General features: G+C 39.7%; 1 protein-coding gene and 1 long non-coding RNA gene across 4 annotated transcripts in view; one reads left to right on the forward strand and one right to left on the reverse strand.

The window, feature by feature from the left end:
• The window catches only part of AKAP6 (A-kinase anchoring protein 6), a 493,795-nt gene that overhangs the window by 147,506 nt on the left and 325,727 nt on the right, over nucleotides 1-20,562 (forward strand). The gene's annotated exons all lie outside the window — the stretch shown is intronic.
• Nucleotides 2,060-10,378, reverse strand: LOC122706546. The gene is made up of 3 exons (XR_006344411.1): nucleotides 9,942-10,378; nucleotides 9,598-9,667; nucleotides 2,060-2,196 (listed from the first exon to the last, which is right to left on the reverse strand). It is a non-coding gene; the product is annotated as an uncharacterized LOC122706546 (long non-coding RNA).

Raw genomic sequence — 20,562 nt, forward strand, 5'->3', positions numbered from 1 at the left:
CCTTAGTCATTCCTAGGGGGAACTCCATAGAGTTGTACCTACTCCTTCCTTGCCAGGCTTTCTACCTCCTCCCACTGAGCATACATTGGATGTGGAGTGCTCCCAGGGAAGGATGTGACCTTGGGTGAGGCAGCTGAGGGCACGCCCCAGAGGTCTCAGCTGGAAGCAGTAAGCAGCCAACACTCCAGGCAGCTGGGGGAATAAATAAATGCCTTAGGCAGAGTAGTGGGGGACTATAAATGTTCTTATAGCTTTTTCTGTATTGTTGTTATTGTTATTACTATTATTAAAGGGCTTGACCCAGAAAAGATCTTGGTACTTAATTCTAAGAGCAGCAATGTAACAGGAGCCTGATCTCTCTAATGTGATTGAAAATACCTTTCTTTGCTGAGAGGCATTGTGCAGAACTCATGAAAACAGGGCAGTGATGTTGGCAGGGAGATGGCAATGAAGCTCTCTGAACCAACTGTCTCCTGCAGCTGTGAGAAGACACACAGCCTGGCGGCCAACTGCTGGGCTCATTGTGCTCTGGCTGCTTTTAGTTCCCTCTTATGTCAACTTGCAATTCTGTGTTGAAGAAAATTGGTCTGGTCTGCCACCATCTCCATCTCTTAGCAACTGAGAGAGATTGAAACAACAGCTGGGTAATTCGATACTGGGAACTTAAAGTTTGTGAAATGGAATATAATGGCTTGTTTGTATTAAATGAAAAAAAGAGAGAAAATGATGTAACTCTAATGCTTAGAAATGTTTGGAATGCCACATGGGTTACAAAGAGTGAAAAATCTAGTTTGAACTGGTTGGACTCTTCCTCTCTCAGAATGATTCAAGTTGAGTCCAGAAGCACTCTCAAACACCCATATTTGCCTAAATATAAATTCCTGTGAAATGTTGAAATTACAGTGTGAAAAAAAGTTTCCATGTTCTGCATTTATATTCCATAAGATTAAGTCGCTCAGTCATGTCTGACTCTTTGCAACCCCATGGACTGTAGCCTACCAGGCCCCTCCGTTCATGGGATTTTCCAGGCAAGGGTACTGGAGTGGGTTGCCATTTCCTTCTCCAGGGGATCTTCCCGACCCAGGAATCGAACCTGGGTCTCCCGCATTGTGGGCAGGCGCTCTACCCTCTAAGCCACCAGGGAAGTCTTTATTACACATTTTTAAATAATATTTTTAATAAAACATAGATGACAGTTTAGCTTTTGGTGGACAGTGGGAGGGGGCCCACAGGTGGAGACAGGAGATAGTGAGGGGTAGGTGGTCCTCAGAGGCAGTGATACACTGGAAGCATGCTTTATAGGCTGCTCACACCATCTCCAGGGCACACGCACAACAGGTAATAATGGAATTGTGAGTATGAAAACTAGGAAACGAAAAGCCAAGTGCAATTTTATTGATAAAAAGTTGTTTTCCTTCTTCCCTGGGGCCAGTAAAGAGATCATCTGGTTTTCAAATTAAGAAAGCCAGAAAATACAGTGTTTGCTCTCAGACTAAGTCAAATGTCATACTTAATGAAAATTCCAAAGCAGAAAGAGAGAAAGCAAGGAGGTGGGGGACGAAGAGATTGAGATGCCTAATTAATGGAGTGAGCTGCTTGCTGCTTCACCTGAAGGTTCATAATTCAAGCATTTTGCCATTGTTTAGTAAGCTTGCCTGAACAAAGTTCATTGAAGGGGCGTGGATTATAGGGGAGGGGACTGAAAATCTAGTGCTTTCCATGGTAAGAAACTAACTGGTCTTGTTTCTCAGGATAACTTGTTCACCTACTGCATATGCAGCTTTCATCCCAGCGCAGGGGGAAGAAAGCCATTGTTTTCTTTGCTTGGCTAGTGGTTTACTTCCTTGTCACCTCCTCATACCGTTGGGTCATGGGTCTGCTGCTGTTAGCAACACATTGTCTTTTCATCAATACTGAAAGCATTTAATTCCTTCCCTGCAAAGCAGTTCCAATTCCTCAACAACTGTTTAGCTTTGTGATACAACAACTTTGAAGAAATGAAGTAAAGATTCATTGGGAAACACAGCCCTTCTTCTTATCCATTCACTTCCTTACCTCCCAGTTCTCCCAAGACCACATCCATCCAGTTTACAACAAATGAAGTGGAGCCATATGAAATTGCTCTTTTTGTAGGTCAAAGGCAGTTAAATGTAGGTAATTTCACTTGGTTCAGCTTCTACTATACAAACGAGTTCTCTGGTTTAAAAAAAAAAAAGAAAGAGTGACTATGAATTTTATCCTTAGAATTCTTGGAGGAGAGAAAAAAAAGACTTCAAGGTAAACAAACGGACCGACAAACTTATTTGTAACCAAACTAAATTCCAAATGGGGCTGGCTTGTAGTTCACAAACAGAAAAGAAATAGGGGTTGCAGCTTGCAGGAAACTATTGCTTCTCCCTGAGGGAGATGAGGATTGAAGTTCTCTACATGGGGTATGTTTCCAGTCTACTTGATCTCTTATTTAGCTTAAAAATTCAGTTTGGTGTTTGCAGTTCACTTAGTTTCCAAAATTTGTTCTGATTCCACATCTCTGTCTAACATTTCTGTATATTTGTTTATTCCTCTTTGATTTGAAAGATAGGAAGTATATTGATTTTTTTTTCAGGTGAAAACTAACTTTCCATTCATTTGGGAAGAACTTGTGCATTGGTTCACTTCCACAGCTCCAGAGCATTCATGCTCAATTTTACATTTTTATTTGTGACATAAGAAGTGTATTTGTTTAAGTTTTCTCTCTGAAAATAAAGCCAGAGCTACGGCATGATGGGCATTATACAAAGGAAAAGAAATCTTAGTGTAGTATTCTTTTATACTTTACTTTTAATGGTTCGTAAATGTATAATAATCAGAGTGAACTTTTATTCCGCACTTGCTATTGGCATAATAAGGTACTATGCATGTAGTGTCACATTTAATCCTCATCCTATGACTTGTGTCTAGTCCTGTCTTAACGAATGAAGGAACAGAGGCACAAAGGTTAAGTTTCTCTCCCAAGGAGTCAAAGTTGTTAATAAGAACGCTAAGACTGACTTTCAGACTATCTCCAGGCCTACTCTTATTTACTATACCATTCTGCTATCGCACTGACTATACCTGCTTCAGATGCAGCCCTCGCTCCTCTCCCCGCCACCCCCCAATTAATCATCTTCCTTGAATTTTGATGGTTTGTATTTTGAAGGTGCCATTTGGGCAAGGTGTCTTGAAGGACTGATGGCAGGTACACATTGACTATTTTGTGAGGAGCAAAGCTTCAAAAGGAGCATATTGACGGATCTCCTCAGTGTGGAGATTCAAGCAAAGTCACCTTCTGTTTGCAGCACTAGCATACAACCAGTTGCTCACCTTAATCCTTGCTTCTTAATCTGAGAGCCAAGTCTGCAACCAGAAATCATTTTCAGCTCTTTCAACTAGCCATAAAAATGTTTTAACACCATGTTAAACTACGTAATATTGCAGTTAAAACCTCTTATCCTCACCCAGCAGAGGGCAGACAGAAGCAAGAACTACAATCCCATAGCCACCAGAATGAAAAACACGGTCATGGAAAGCTAACCAAAATGATCACGTGGATCACTGCCTTGTGTAACGCAATGAAGCTGTGAGCCATGCCATGCAGGGTCACCCAAGATCGACAGGTAATGGTGGAGAGTTCTGACAAAACAGGGTCCATTGGAGGAGGGAGTGCAAATCACTCCTGTATTATTGCCTCAAGAAGCCCATGAACAGTATGAAAAGGCAAAAAGATATGACACTGGAAAATGAGCCCCTTAGATAGGTAGGTGTCCACTATGCTACTGGAGAAGAGGGGAGAAATAGCTTCAGAAAGAATGAAGGGCTGGGCCAAGTGAAAAGCACGGTCAACCGTGGATGCAGCCGGTGGTGAAAGTAAAGTCTGACGCTTTCAGGAACAATGTTGCACGGGAACCTGGACTGTTAGGGCCATGAATCAAGGTAAATTGGACGCAGTCAAGCAGGAGATGGCAAGAGTGAACATCGACGTTTTAGGAATCAGTGAACTAAAATGGATGGAAACGGGCAAATTTAATTCAGATGACCATTATATCTACTACTGTGGGAAAGAATCCCTTAGAAGAAATGGAGTAGCCTGCATAGTCAAGAAAAGAGTCCAAAATTCAGTACTTGGGTGAAGCCTCAAAAACAACAGAATGATCTTGGTTCGTTTCCAAGGCAAACATTCGACATCACAGTAATCCAAGTCTGTGCCCCAACTACTGATGCCAAAGAAGCTGAACAGTTCTATGAAGACCTACAAGAACTTCTAGAACTAACACCAAGAAAAGGATATCCTTTTCATTGTAGGGTATTAGAATGCAAAAGTAAGAAGGCAAGAGATACCTGAGGTAACAGGCAAGTTTGGCCTTGGAGTACAAAATGAAGTAGGGCAAAAGCTAACAGAATTTGCCAAGATAACACACTAGTCATAGCAAATATCCTCTTCCAACAACATGTGTAGATGACTCTACACATGGACATCACCAGATGGTCGATACTGAAATCAGATTGATTATATTTTTTTGCAGCTGAAGATGGAGCTCTATACAGTCAGCAAAAACAAGACCAGGAGCTGACTGTGGCTCATATCATCAGCTCCTTATTGCAAAATTTAGGCTTAAATTGAAGAAAGTAGGGAAAACCACCAGACCATTCAGATATGACCTAAATCAAATCCCTTATGATTATATAGTGGAGGTGATTGATAGATTCAAAGGATTAGATCTGGTAGACAGAATGCCTAAAAATCTATGGCTGGAGGTTCATAGCATTGTATAGGAGGTGGTGACCAAAACCACCCCCAAGAAAAAGAAATGCAAGAAGGTAAAGTGGTTGTATGAGAAGGCCTTACAAACAGATGAGAAAAGAAGAAAAGTGAAAGGAAAAGGAGAAAGACAAGGATATGGAAAACTGAATATAGAGTTCCAGAGAATAGCATGGAGAAGTAAGAAAGCCTTCTTAAGTGAGCAATGCCGAGAAATAGAGGAAAACAATAGAAAAAAGGGAAAAAAATAAAATGGTAAAGACTAGAGATCAGTTCAAGGAAACTGGAGATACCAAGGGAACATTTCATGCAAAGATGGGCACAATAAAGAACAGAAACAGCAAGGACCTAACAGAAGTAGAAGAGATGAAGAAGAGGTGGCAAGAATACAAAAAAGATCTTAATGACTCGGATAACCACGATGGTGTGGTTACTCACCTAGAGCCAGATGTTCTGGAGTGTGAAGTCAAGTGGGTATCAGGAAGCATTACAACTAACAAAGTTAGTGGAGGTGATGGAATTCCAGCTGAGCTACTTAAAATCCTGAGATGATGCTGTTAAAGTGCTGCACTCAATATACCAGCAAATTTGGAATACTCAACAGTGACCACAGAACTGGAAAAGTTTCATTTTCATTCCAATCCCAAAGAAAGGCAGTTCCAAAGAATGTTCAAACTACTGTATGATTGTGCATATTTCACATGCTAGCAAGGTAATGCTTAAAATCCTTCAAGCTAGGCTTCAGTAATACATGAATCGAGAACTTCCAGATGTACAAGCTGGATTTAGAAAAGGCAGAAGAACCAGAGACCAAATTGCCAACATCTTTTGGATAATAGAAAAAGCAAGGGAATTCCAGGAAGACATCTGCTTCTGTTTCATTGACTACTCCAAAGCCTTTGATTATGTGGATCACAACAAACGTGGAAAACTCTTAATGAGATGAAAATACCAGACCACTTTACCTGTTTCCTGTAAAACCTGTATGCAAATCAAGAAGTAACAGTTAGACCTGGACATGGACCAATGGTCTGGTTCAAAATTGAGAAAGGAGTATGTCACCATGCTTATTTAATTTCTATGCAGAATATATCATGCAGAATGCTAGGCTGGATGAATCACAGGCTGGCATCAACATTGCTGGGAGAAATATCAACAGCTGCAGAAACGCAGATGATTTCACTCTAATGGCAAAAAGTGAAGAGGAACTAAAGACCCTCTTTATGTGGGTGAAAGAGGAGAGTGGAAAAGCTTTCTTAAAACTCAACTTTCAAAAAAACTAAGATCATGGCATCCAGTCCCATTACTTCATGGCAGATAGATGGGGAAGTAGTGGAAACAGTGACAGATTTTATTTTCTTGGTCTCCAAAATCACTGTGGATAGTGACTGCAGCCATGAAATTGAAAGATGCTTGTTTCTTGGAAGAAAAGCTATGACAAACCTAGACAGCATATTAAAATCAGAGACATCACTTTGCCAACAAAGATCCATCCAGTCAAAGCTATGATTTTTCCAGTAGTCCTGTATGGATGTGAGAGTTGGACCATAAAGAAGGCTGAGCACAAAAGAATTGATGCTTTTGAGCTGTGGTGCTGGAGAAGACTCTTGAGAGTTCCTTGGACAAAGTGAAAGTCGCTCTGTCATGTCCAGCTCTTTGCGACCCCATGGACTATACAGTCCATGGAATTCTCCAGGCCAGAATACTGGAGTGGGTAGCCTTTTCCTTTTCCAGGGGTCTCCCACATTGCAGGTAGGTTCTTTTCCAGCTAAGCCACAAAGGAAGCCCTACAGCAAGGAGATCAAATCAGTCAATCCTAAAGGAAATCAACCTTGAACATTCAGTGGAAGGACTGGTGCTGAATCTGAAGCTCCAATATTTTGGCGACCTGATGGGAAGAGCTAACTCATTGGAAAAGACCCTGATGCTGGGAAGGATTGAAGGCGGCAGGAGAAGGGGACGATAGAGGATGAGATGGTTGGATGGCATCATCAACTCAATGGATATGAATTTGAGCAAACTCTGGGAGATAGTGAAGGACAGGGAAGCTTGAAGTGCTGCATTCCATAGGGTTGCCAAGTGTTGGACATGACTTAGTGACTGAACAGCAACAGTTTTGTAATTATTATCTAGTTTGTGCCTTTAAATTGTGCTATTTTTATGCTGAAACAAAAGTTCAATATATTGTTCTTAAACATACTTATATTTATATTCTGGTATCTTACAATGTATTTATCAATTCAAGAAATACTTAATGAGAGCCTACCATATGTCAGACATTCATCCTTGGCATAGCAATGACAAAACTGACAAAAATTCTGACCTCAAGCACTTAACATTCTTGCAGTGATTAGTTTTTTAAAGGGTTATCAACAGAAGGGGAGAGAAGGAGGGTGGGTCTATAGAAGCAGCTCCTTAGATTGGGTTGAGCAGCCTAGGGAAAAATCATGGAGCCTTCTTTTTTAAGAGCCCCAATGCCAGCTCAGACTCTGTTCAGACTAGAGCAAACAGCAAAATGGGGCCTAGAAAAGGTTTCATTTGAGCTTCCTTTGTGTAAATTACCTCAAAGATGCATTGTATTAAGACAACTTGTATAGAAGTCTAAGTCTCCTAGCCTTCTTTCTCATACCTAGCATTTAATCTAGCTATATTTTAATTGTGTAGATGAAGATTAAAGCTATTAGATGTTGGACCCCAAATTGAGGATCATTCTGAATCACAGAGTTAAAAATAATAGACAGAGAAAAAAATTCCATAAGTAGAAGCAGATGAAAAAGGAAGTTGAGGGTGGGGTTCACAGTTCTCCCAAGGAGTGGCTTAGACTGGCTGGTTGAAGCTCAGCCCCAAGGCAACTTGGCTACCATATGTGTGTGCGTGTCTGTCCTGACAAACTTACTTAGTGCCACAATTCAAGACAAGTGTGTATCACAGACTTGCAAAAATGCCTTGTGGCATATTTACTACTTTGGTTCCCAAACTCAATTTAGTCAGATCTTTTCAGTAACGAAGCATTTTTATTTATAGCGATCTTGCTACATATGAAAGACAATTTAGAGTGGTGGTTAAGGGAGTTGATTCCTGGAGCCCAACTGTCTGGGTACAAATTCCAGCCCCACCTCTTACACAGCTACAAAAGGCAGTTCTCTGTGCCCCTTTTTCCTTTTCTGTAAAATGGTGATCATAATAATAGTATCTACTTCATAGGATTGTAGTGAACAGAAATTAAATAGTATTTGTGAAATGCTTAGAATGATGTCTGGCCATAATAAGTGCCATACGAATGTAGCTATTATGATGAGAGTCTTAGATTTGTCAGTCAATAGGCATTGCCTGACTGGGTTTAGCATCCACAGTGAATCTTTCACATAGCTGGACAGGACAGATCTAGTGGGCATCCAGTCCTAAATGCCAGAAGGAAACACTAAGAGCAAAATATTTACTGAGCATTGCCATGTATGGAGTTTGGGGCTTCCATATTTAATGGTTAAGAGCCAACTTCAGTGAATGTTGATGCCAAGAAGCATATCTCTCTCTCACACACACACACACACACACACGCCTGCACACACATGCACCTGAAAGCCAAGTTCCTATGTGATTTTTATCAAATGTTACAAGAAGACATCACACTCGGATCTGTGAAACAAAGGGATCGATGTTAGGGAGCTGAGGGTCCTTCTGCTAAACAGATGACTAAAGAGTTAAGTAAGTGAATTGTGAGGAGGAAAATTCCAGGCTGCAAATGAAGTCAAGATGTGAAGCAGCAGCAGTTAAGCTAATACACCATGATGATGAGGATTAAAGATGAACTGAATATCCTCAGAGGGAAAGCCAAATGAGACAGAAGACACATCAGTGGAGACCTCTGCCATCAGAAAACGCAAAAATGTAGTTTGATATCAGAAAGATAATTAGCATGTGGAAACTAGATTTAGCCTGAAGTATATGTCTGCCCAAGGTGCACGTCAGAAAAAGAGGGTTTATACCAGGGTAGGTTTTATGGGGAGAAACCAGGACAAACAAACTCCACTGTGATATGTATGAAGAAAGCTAATTATGACTCCTTCAGATGGGTATGAATAAAGCTGGCTATGACTCCTTCAGATGGGAGATGGCTACACAAGTGGAGGAAGAGCAAATAGTTGGATTCAGATAGAGAATGAAAGAGTGGCATGAGCAAGGCTTCTTGGTGTAATGGAATTTATCATTCACCATGAACTCCCGATTTCTGCTATGTTGTCTTTGGTTCAGAATACAATTAGTATCCAGGAGGGAGGAGCTAGTCTCAAGTTAAAGTGTTAAGGAAAATACCGTGGGAGGAAGGAGGAGATAGGGCTGCCTAATCCTATTTCTAAGAGAATTCGACATGTTAAAGAACCCCCAGGAACATAAGGAAAATACTTTCTGAGAAAGAAATGCCATTGAGTTTAGACTTAGGAACATGTAGCTTATATCAGGGAAATACCCCTTCCCACTTTGATTGATTTTTGGCATTGTATACAATTGCTTTTAAAAATCACTTCTATTATTTCCCCTTGATTATAACAATAGCACATATTCTTATAAAAATGAGGAGAAAATAAAAAATCACCTATGGCCCACTAGAGATACCCACAATAATCCTTCTTGATATAGTTCCCTTTCCCAGTTTTTACTTACATGTGTACAAAAATTGGACTTCGACTCCGTCACAATTGTATATGTTGTTTTTTTAACTTAATATTATATCCTGAACATTTTTTATACCATATAGGTGGGCAGACACATATGTTTATGTTTTCTCACAACTCCTGCGCTCAGGGCTTTGTTGAGTTCTTTACCTTCTTCATGCTGGCACCGTGACTGTTTAGTCCTTGTGAGGCCAGTCTGGGATTTGCAGGGTGTCTTGAGCTGTGAGAGGAAAAAAACAATCTTTTTGTAAATATGAGAACATTGGACCTTGAAGTTGAGGTTTAGGTCTCTTAATATTCTTCCTTTGAGGAGCATGTTCTGACTAAATGTATATTCACATTTCAACAAATTCAAACAAGTGATAGACAGCTGTTGGTTGAGAGAGAAATATTGGCTGCTGTGGCAGATATTTAAAATAAAGAAGCAGCTGAACGTAGCCCCAACTCAGAGAATGCTGGAGTCATATTTTAAGAGAAAAAAATTCACAACTGACCTGAATACGAACTTCTCCTGTGTGGACTCTTGTATTAATGAATGATCTGTATTAAGCCCTGAAGTCTTGTAATTGAAATAATAGCACAATATGAAGAATCCAAAGGGCTCTCTTCTTAAACATTTGTACTCCGTTCAGGGTCAAGGTGCCCATTCATAGGTGGTCATGCTTTTTGATGTTGGATTTCTTTCCATGGTTTGTAGACATTTGTGTAAAGTGACTCACATGGCAGTCAGAAAGGAAGGAAGAAATGGTTTTATGATTTATAAACCCATATAGAGTCCAAATATTAAAGAAATCTATTTTCATTTATTATTTGTTTGAATTTAGGTGTCACTGTGGTAGGCATGGTTTGGTAGGTAAAGCAGTGTGAGATGTGCTCTTAGAAGCCGGAGTTCACTACACTTTTACTCAATCAGCCCAGGTCTGATTCTTTGTATTCCCCCTCAGCCCCTACCCCATCTTCTCATGCCTGAAGAGTTCAGTGACCCAGGAAAGTATCTAGTTGGTTTCCTTGTTGCTTCAGCACACTGAAGATTAATTCGTATTTACAAATTCATATATGATAAAGATACTTTTAAAATATGAAAAAAATTTTCCTGATATACAAGATTGTTGTGAAAAATCAAACAGATAAATGAGAATTCTCCTACTATATTTTTTGAGATAACCTCTGTGGACAACTTGGTATATTTTTCTAGACTTTTAGTCTAAGTTAATATTCATATTATATAATTTTAAAAACATACTGGCTACTATTAATTAGCTTACTTCACATAATAATTTAGGATCACTTTTTGTGTCAATATTATAAGTATCTATTTTATTTGTTCTACTTTGTATATTGATTGACTTGTGATTAGATAATGCATGCAAATTACAAAATTGTAAATACTGATGCCTCCCTCCTACCCTTATTATCCAGTCTCACAGTTCTCTTCTCTAGAGGCAATCGTTGCCATCAATTTAATATAGATTCTTCCAAAACAAATATAAGTTGCATTAGTCCCTTCAGTACACAAACAAGCAGTAACATAGCCCAGCCCGAAAGAGGAAAAACTCTTCCTTGACTTGTACATTCCCTTTCAGCTACCACCTTGCTTCTCTGCTCCCCTTATAGCAGTAATACTTGAAAAGTTGTCTCCAATTACTGTTTCCAATTCCTCTTCTCCCACCCTTTGATAAACTCACTACTGCAGTGTCCATTTTCATGCTGTATTTAAGCAATGTGGGGTTATAAAGGCCTGGCCCCGCATTACAACTTTGGACAATTTGAAGGGTATTTTCAGTTTCAGAGTTCCGTGTGGGCTGGACTGATGCATTAGTTGAAACTGCTTTACAACCCACCTTTCCCCAGCTCTGCCTACTTTCTTCCCCTTCCTCAGGAGTTCATCCTAAGAGCACGCGAGCATGCTAAGTTGCTTCAGTCCTGTCCAACTCTTTGCGACCCCATGGACTGTAGCCCATCAGGTTGCTCTGTCCATGGGCTTCTTCAGGCAAGAATACTGAAGTGGGTTGCTATGTCCTCCTCCAGGGGATCTTCCTGACGCAGGGGTCAAACCCACATCTCTTATGTCTCCTGCATTGGCAGGTGGGTTCTTTACTGCTAGCATCAATCACCTGCCCTGAAAAACTTCCAGGATGCTAATCTTCATTGTAGAGTCTGCTTCCCAGCACACCGTCCTGCGACACCTGTCCAGTGGTTTTCCATCTCAGAATAAGAGCCTGAAGTCCTCACAGTGGCGGGATGTGTGCCTCCTCCAACCTCCCCAGCAACCTTCCTGGCTACATCTCCTACACTCTTCCCTTCATTCTGTTCTCATTAGCTGTTCCCTAAATACCCTAAGCGTACTTAATACTCCTGAACCTCCGCACTTGCTCTCTGACTTCCTGAGATATACTTCCCCAGATGCCTTCCTGTCTCCCCCTCATTTCCTTGGTGTCTCTGTTCGAATATCACTTGGTCAGAAATTCTTTCCTGACCACTCTATATAAAGCAGCATCCCCACTGCCAGCTTTGCGCTCTCTACTCCCCCTGTTTTGTTTTTCTCTTCCTCCAAAGCACTTATGCTATATGTTTTTTCTTATTGTCTGTCTTTTTCTGGTTTGTCCTCTAATACTTTCCAAGGGCCTAGAAAAGTGCTTGGCACAGAAAATATGTTCAAGTAATATTATGGATGTATGAATAATTATTCATTTTATTTTTCATGGAAATGTTGCAACCTTTACATAATGTTTTGCACATATGAGAACAGCACATACCTTGGAGAACATGTCCAATCAGAATAACAACCTGCATAGGTTTGCACTATATGTATAAGCACAGTTTATTCAATCAGTCCTCTATTAGTGGGTTTTTATGTTATTTCCAATACAGAAGCGAATAACTTCATAATGTTGTCTTACATTATGTGAGTATATCTTCAGGAAAAGAATCTTTATAATTGTAATTTGCTGGTCAAAGGGTATATAATTAATATTGATAGTTGTGATAGATATTACCAAATAATTTTCTGTAAATCTTATACAAGATTATATTCTTACAAGCAGGATATGAGTGTGTCTCTTTCAACATATGTTAATTCTTTGGTAGTGCTCATCTGATAAATGAAAATGCTATTTCAGTGTAGTTTTAACTTTCAATTGTGTGTGTGTGTGTATGTAATAAAATTTTATTAAAGTATAAAAGAGATAGAGAAAGCTTCTGAAATAGACATCAGAAGAGGACAGAAAGAGTGCCCCTTTGCTAGTTTTTAGCAAGGAGTTATATACCTATTAGCAAGCAGCTAATTAGAGAAAGGAAATGCCTCAAAACTGAGAGAGTTGCATCAGGCCCTCACCCACAACATGCATTTTGGGATAACATTGGCATAATTCTCTTATTATGTGTGAGGTTTAATATCTTTTTATATATTTAAAACACAATTGTATTCCTTTTGTACTAATACCTCTTCTATAAACTTTGTTGGGTTGTCCCTATAATGAAACTTTTCTTAAACCAAAGATTCAAGTTTACCTTAGGGTCCCAATATCATTTGTTGAATAAATGATCTTTTCCCCAGGTATACCAATTTCATCACATTTCTGTTTCTAGCTTTATATTTCCATTTATCTGTTCACATATGAAGTACTACATCGCTTCATATAATACAGTTTTATACTATGTTTCATTAGTTATCTGGCTGTTTTTGTCCACTTGCTATGTTGTGTCTGACTCTTTGCAACCCCATGAACTACAGCATGCCAGGCCTCTCTGTCTTTCACTATCTCCTGGAGTTTGCTCAAACTCATGGCCATTGAGTCAGTGATGCCATTCAACCATATATCCTCTGCCACCTCTTTCTCCTCCTGCCCTCAATCTTTCCCAGCATCAGGGTCTTTTCCAACAAGTCAGCTCTTTGCATCAGGTGGCCAAAGTATTAGAGCTTCAGCTTTAGCATCAGTCCTTCCAGTGAATATTCAGGGTTGATTTCTTTTAGGATTGACCAGTTTGACCTCCTTGCTGTCCAAGGGACTCTCTAGAGTCTTCTCCAGCACCACAGTTCGATAACATCAATTCTTTAACACTCAGCCTTCTTTATGGTTCACCTCTCATATCTGTACACGACTACTAGAAAAGTCATAGCTTTGACTACATGGACCTTTGTTTGCAAAATGATTTCTCTGCTTTTTAATAAGCATATTAAAAAGGTTTGTTATAGTTTTTCTTCCAAGGAGTGACATCTTTTAATTTCATGGCTGCAGTCACCATCCACATTGATTTTGGAGTCTAAGAAAATAAAATCTGCCACTGTTTCCATTTTTCCCCCATCTGTTTGCCATGAAGTGATAGGACTGGATGCTATGATCTTAGCTTTTTAAAAGTTGAGTTTTAAGCCAGCCTTTTCACTCTCCTCTTTCACCCTCGTCAGGAAGCTCATTAGTTCCTCTTCAGTTTCTGCCATTAGTGTGGTATCATCTGTATGTCTGAGCTGGTTGATATTTCTCCTGGCAATCTTGATTCCAGCATGAGATTCATCCAGCTCAGCATTTCTCATGATATACTCTGTATTTAAGTTAAATAAGCAGGGTAACAATATACAGCCTTGATGGGCTCCTTGTCTCTACCTCAAACTAAAAGAAAAGTTCTGAAAAGAATGGTATTTTCAAAAATTCCCTGCCATTCTAGCATATTTTTCCAATTAAAATTAAAATCAGCTTGTTTGGTACAAGATTTTCTGTTTTTTTTTTTTTTTTATTAGTCTTATATTGCTTTAGAGGTGAGTTTTAGAAGAATTGGCACCTTCATAATCTTGAATCTTCTTATGCAAGAACATGGTATGTTTCTTTAGCCATTCACCTCTTGCTATCAGTATATATTTCCTTTTAAAAATTGTTCTCTCTCTCTCACATATATATACACTCATGCACGCGCGCACACACACACACACGTATTTGATTTGAGAAACTTTAAAGCAAACATCTGACTTATTATTACCTAACTTAAACAAAAGTAGAACTTTTTTAGGAACATAGAATCATCTCACATACACCCTCTGATCTCAGCCCCTTTGTCCCTTCAGAAGTATCCAGCATTCTGACTTTATGATAGTCATTTTGTTGCTTTACAGTTTGGCTGCCAGGTAAGCATTTCTAAATAACAGTTTAGTTTTGCCTGCTTTTGAGCTTAAAATAAATATAATCATGCTAGATATATTCTTTTGTATCTAACTTCCTTTGCCAAAAATATGTCTATGTGATTTATCCATGACTGTTGCCTTTTTAGCAATTTTTTTCTGAATAGAGATCTTCCTATTATTTTTCAAACTTTCATCTTCAAACATTAAATTCAAACATTCAAACAATATTGCTTTCCTGGTATGAATCCAACTTTGTCATGATATATTCTTTTTTTACATTTTGCTGGATTCCTTTTGAGGACTGGCCTGTTTCTGACTTACCTGTACTCCTCTGGAGTGGTTCTTTAGAGGTTCTCCCTGAAAGCCTGATTTTTTGTCTGTTTGTTTTGGTTTGTTTTTATTTAATCTTTTTTTTTTAGCATGGCTCCTCCTCCTTGCTGCACTTTGAGCTCCAGGTTTTGTCCCTCCAGCACTGAAAACTGCTAGAAGTTCAGCCCAGCTTCTCAACCTCTTAGTTCTGCTTACAACTCTGCAAAGGCCTTAAAGGGGAAAATGGTGCTCTCTGAATTTCTATTCTCTGTAAGATCTTAAGAGTCTCAAGTCCCTGCTGCCTTGGGAATTCTCTTAGGCCTTCAAACAGATACTTTTTTTGTTCAGCTTACCTAGTATTCTCAGTGAGAAAGGTTGGTCTGCACAGGCTAGTCTGCCATAACCAGAACTAGAAATCAAGTAATGATACGAATGGAAGTTTAAGATACTGTCAAAGTATAATGGTTTATTATCAGGGAATGGTTTATGATTTTTAGTTATTTATCCAATAACGATGATTTATGTCCATGCTTCTGGGAACAATGAAGGTAGGACACACTACTTCAGATACCAAGAATGTCATTTAGTGTTCTGTGGGATGTGAAGGTGATCTGGCTGTGACATCTGTCACTCTAGGCTCATTCTGCTCCTCTCAAGGCTAGGTGACATCTCCTTTCTGCAGAAACTCTTCGTGTGTAACCCACTAGATACCTCCTCCTCGGTTGCTCAGTTGTCCATGCCAGGAAACAAGGAGTTACCCTTGCTCAACATCTCTGCTTCCATACCTACCATGTCCAACTGATTGCCAAATATTTTCCATTATATTTCCCTATTGTCTCCATAATATGTTCACTCTCTTCCATCCCCTCTGCCTTTTTCATCCAATTATCCCAATTCTTTGTCTGAGTTACTGAAAAGACCTCTATTCTTACTCTCCAATTGAAACAAGGAATGCTCCTTCTAAAATACAGATCTTACCTAAGCTTTGCTGCAGTGCTTACAATCTAGTGATAGCTCTCTATAACCCATAAAATAAAATTGTATCATTATACCTATCCCCTCACACCCCTCCACCCCCCTGCAGCAAATACTGAAGGCAGGTACTGTGTGCTGTGGGATTCTCATAGACCTCTGCCCTCAAATAAGGACCTGCCCCTTTCTAGCATATGACTGGAGCAAATGACAGCTTCTCTGGACCATGGTTATGGTAGTTCCTCCTATACCATGAGAGGAAGTTGAACCAAATTTCCAACTCCAGTGACTGTGATTCTGAATCATTGCTTTAAAGTGTGTTATGTGTGCCTTTAGAAATGAAGCTTATTTTTATAGCTACACCCATAGCTAGGTTATAAATATAAAGAGTAATATCAAATATTCTTCATGCAGTTCTTATGTAACAACAGTTGATTTTATCTGCATGGATTTGTGACTCAAATGGGAAACTAAATCATGTCTTAATTGAATTATTTTAATTAAAGTCCTCCACCACGAAAGGCCCACAGAAGCCCCTCAGGATTAAGGTGTACTGCAAGCTGTTACCCTCAACATCCCTTCCTCTGGGCGGGCCTGCGGTGTGACAAATGGTCTTATCCTCTGTTTCCATCTCTTGCCTCTTTGACTACTCCCACCCTTGTGTGCTAGACTCTTCTCACACTGACATGTTTTCAGTTCCCTCCGCAGAAGCACCTCGTACTCTCCTGCTTCCAGGTATTCTTATCAGATTTTCCCTCTCTTTGAATGCTTCCCCACAGAATCTGTCTGCCTCTCTCTTACTTGTTCTCTGGGACTCTGGTTTACCTCGCCTCTTTTAACTGGCTTCTCTGTCTTATTCTGACTCGGGTGCCCATTTCCACCTTCCTGTTCTCATGACACCCTCTGCAGACACCACCTCTGTCTCAAACAGCATCGTGATTATTTACTCATCTATGTTTCTAAATTCTAAGTGCCTTGAGGATCGGGGCCATGGTGCTTTCATTTTTAAAATTCTGAGGGCTGAGTGCAGAACTTACTATATAATGGATATTGAAAAAAATAATTTATATTTAAATGAATGAATATATTTCTCAATGAGAGCCAGTAAAGAAATGCATTTCCCTTATCTGAACTTTAGAAGAATCTTTTTTATAGGTTAGTCAAATATGTCTATTGGATGATCTGTTAATTTGTCTATCTATCTACTTCTGGTGTATGCCAGAATGATAGAAAGTTATGTTTGGATGCTTCTTAAACTTGCTGAGAAGTATGTAAATTTTCAAGTAAGTATAGCTTTCATCCAGTGTTAATACTTGGTTCTGGTCAGAAAATCTTGTCTTGATTTTGTCATCTTTCTTATTTCGTGCTGGCAGGAGCTGACAGCTATTTAAATGAGAATTAAAAATAGGACTCTGTGAAGTGCATGTTCCTTTTTTTGCTGCCAGGATATAACTGACCACAGAACTGGGGTTATCTCTCTCTCTCTCTTAAAAAAACTGCACAGGTTATGCTATCAAGTTCTAGATAAAAATCAGTGATGAAAAAAATAACTCCTCAGAGATTCAGTGGTCCAAATACTTTTCATGAGTCCTAATAGAAAATATGCTTTTTTCCCTCATTCTTGAAAGATATTCAAAGAATTTGAAGATAAAAGTGTAGCCATTATAGCCTGTGATTCATCCATGCTATGAACTGGCTTTGACTGCTGGGCTTCCCTTTCTGCATCATCATCATAAATGGAAGAACCTCAGATTGTGGGAAGTGGGAGCTGGGGTGCTGGAGAAAAAAGGTAATTGCATTCAGAGAGGAAGCTGTGTGAAAAAGCCTTTGACTTTGGGAAAGTAGATTCTTTTTTATCACTGGCAGTAACTGACTAGAACAGGTCTGGCTTAAGACTGGAACCCAGGAATGGGCTCTCAGAACACTTTTACTAATACTAAAGATTTGATGTGTGGTTATTCATTTGTTTGCTCCTTCATCAGTCATTCAGTTTTATATTATAAGAGTCTGTGTGACATCTATCATGCCACCTCAGAGCTGCTGGTCACCCTAAACTAACAATATCTCAGGAGAGTAGAAATAGACTGAGCGGCTTGTTGAACCCAGAAGCAGGCCATGAATGCTTCAGTGATTCTAGAACATCCCACCCAATTCATTCTTTCAGCAAACATTCACTGATATCTGTTCAAAGGGCCAAGTGCTGATTTAAGCACTGCTCTGCAAAGATGAATGTGATACAGGAACTGCCGACTTGAGTTCCCTGTTTGGGGAACTAGGAAGGAGGTAACAAGACCATTGAAAAAACACTTAGGAGGGGGCATTAAGCCAGCTGAGGGGAGTCATGTGGCTTCCAGAGGAGATGACCATTGAGCTGACTGTCAGGAAGTTTGAGAGAGCAGTTGCCAAGGAAAGAGATGAGACTTTTAGATTTAACCCTTTTTGTTGCTGTCTCATTAAGGAGTCCATGACTAACCATTCCTAACAGATTTATCAACCCTTTTATTTAATCTTCTCTTAGAATGAGGTTTGACTTGGCTTCCCAGGTGGCTCAGTGGTAAAGAATCTGCCTGCTAATGCAGGAGACACAAGAGATGCAGGTTTGATTCCTGGGTTAGGAAGATCCCCTGGATGAGGAAATGGCAACGCACTCCAGTATTCTTGCCTCAGAAATCCCATGGACAGAGGAGTCTGGCCAGCTATAGTCCGTGGGGTCACAACAGAGTTGGATACAGCCGGGCATGCAGAATGAGGTTTGACTAATTCTTTCTACAAGTAGTTCTCAGCAAATCTCCAGCTCAGGAAATTCTTCCTGTGTCTAATTTATATCCATGCCTTCCTGGGAATTCAAGTTCTCTCTTTGAGTTCTGACTTTTGTGGAAACCATGAGAAGGGTGTTGGTGAGGAAGTTGAAACGTTTGTGAATTTATCTAATATTGCCTCTGGAAGACAAAATATTCAGTGCTGCATGGAGGAATTCACTGGTAAGGAGACATAGCACGGTTTCCTTCTCCTGTTTTTCTGCTTTTATCTCCCATGAGATAGTCTGTAAAACGGTCATATTAGCCAGTAGGTGGAGTGCTTTATTAGAAATAGTGGAACCTAGTAGCTATGTATTAGTTGGTAGAGGGGAACTAACTTTAATAATTATGAAAAATTTTTAGAGTATTTTATATTTATAGCTTTCTGTAAGAGAGCCTGGAAGGGAATTGGTAATCTTGATTAGATTCAGGGTAGTTTATTTTTGCTAGGACTTCTTGTGAAATGACACGCCATGTGAGTAAATACTGCCAGTCAGAACTTAAAGTTGTTTCGTATAACAGCTGTCCAATCCCTCTGTCGAATTATTGTTCTTCATGATGGCCCTAAACTTTCTGTGGGTATTAAAAGATAGGTGAATAATTTCAGTGTTTCTCCTCAGCTAAAGTAAAAATCCATGTAGTGGGGTGTCGAGGAAGCGCTGCACACAGATTGTAAGCCTCTCGAATGAGCTTTCTATTGTAACCAAGCAACTGTCACATTAGACTCCCCCTCGCCATCAGCTTACATTCCCTGAGAACTTAGGTCAGTGCCTAAAATAACCCTGCTAATTGTGAGGGGCACATGTGGACTGAAATTCCAGTTAGCAGTCTGGGAGCTGAGGGACTGAGGATATGAAAGTGTACTATAGTTAACAGTTCACAACACGCCTCAACGCAGTAGGCCCAAAAGCCTCTAAGTGTTCAGTTATGGAAAGAAAGTTACGTATTGTGCTTTATCGTCTCGGCGCGTAAAGCTGGTTAGCCAGTGACAGCTGATTAAAGACCAAATCTACTTGAGTTACAAGATCTGGGCTTCCAGTGCCCTGCTTTCAACCTGTTGGTCGGTGATGGAGTAACTGACAGAAGCGGAGGGCTCGGCCGAGGGACAGGAAACGTCCGCAGCCTGTGTAGGACCCACAGTACTTTGGTTCTCTTCTTGCAGCGCAGTTCAGGTAGGCTGTTGTTTACATGGAATTCTTTATAAGTTGGACAAAGGTCATAGAACTGTTCAATTCCAGAGTTGGACAAGAGATCTCAAGTGTCTCTTCTGCACACAGCATGTCTGTATTGATGGGTACTTAATTTCACTCCCTTCCTTGATATTTTGCAAGTCAAAATCTTCATTTTCTCACTCAAGTGCATGAAAATTCTAGGACCTAATGGAGACTGATGGAGTTTAGACAAAGTTAAGTTTACTTGGCATATGATGAAATGCCTCTTTAAAATTTACCTTCCTCTTTCCTGTTTTATTTCCCTTATTCTAGATCCAAAAGACAGGGTTTTATATTTGTGAGAAACAATGGGAGAAAATGTTGTTAGTAGTTTAAATATATTTTAAAACCCTTAAGAGGGTCTAGGTTTTTATCTTTAAGATGAAAATCAACACTTCTGTCATCCAAATAATCTCAGCCTCTGTTTGTTCCCTGTATCAGTGCAACTAATGTAAAATGCTGCAGTATTTGTTCTTCTTACTCCAGTGTTGACCTACATTATAAAGTATCAAGTTTAATTTTGGCTTCCAAATATCTGGCACATAAAATAAGTATGTAAATGCTGGAAGGGACACTTTGGAACTTCCGCCTGAGTGGGATAATCCAGAATTTATTCAGATTTATACATATACCTCATATCATATGACAGACATATTTCTGAAACATATGTGCAAGCAGGGTTCTGTAATTGGAATAATTTAACACATCCTTC

Source organism: Cervus elaphus, chromosome 13, assembly GCF_910594005.1.
Source record: "Cervus elaphus chromosome 13, mCerEla1.1, whole genome shotgun sequence".
NCBI classification, from domain to species: Eukaryota; Metazoa; Chordata; class Mammalia; order Artiodactyla; family Cervidae; genus Cervus; species Cervus elaphus.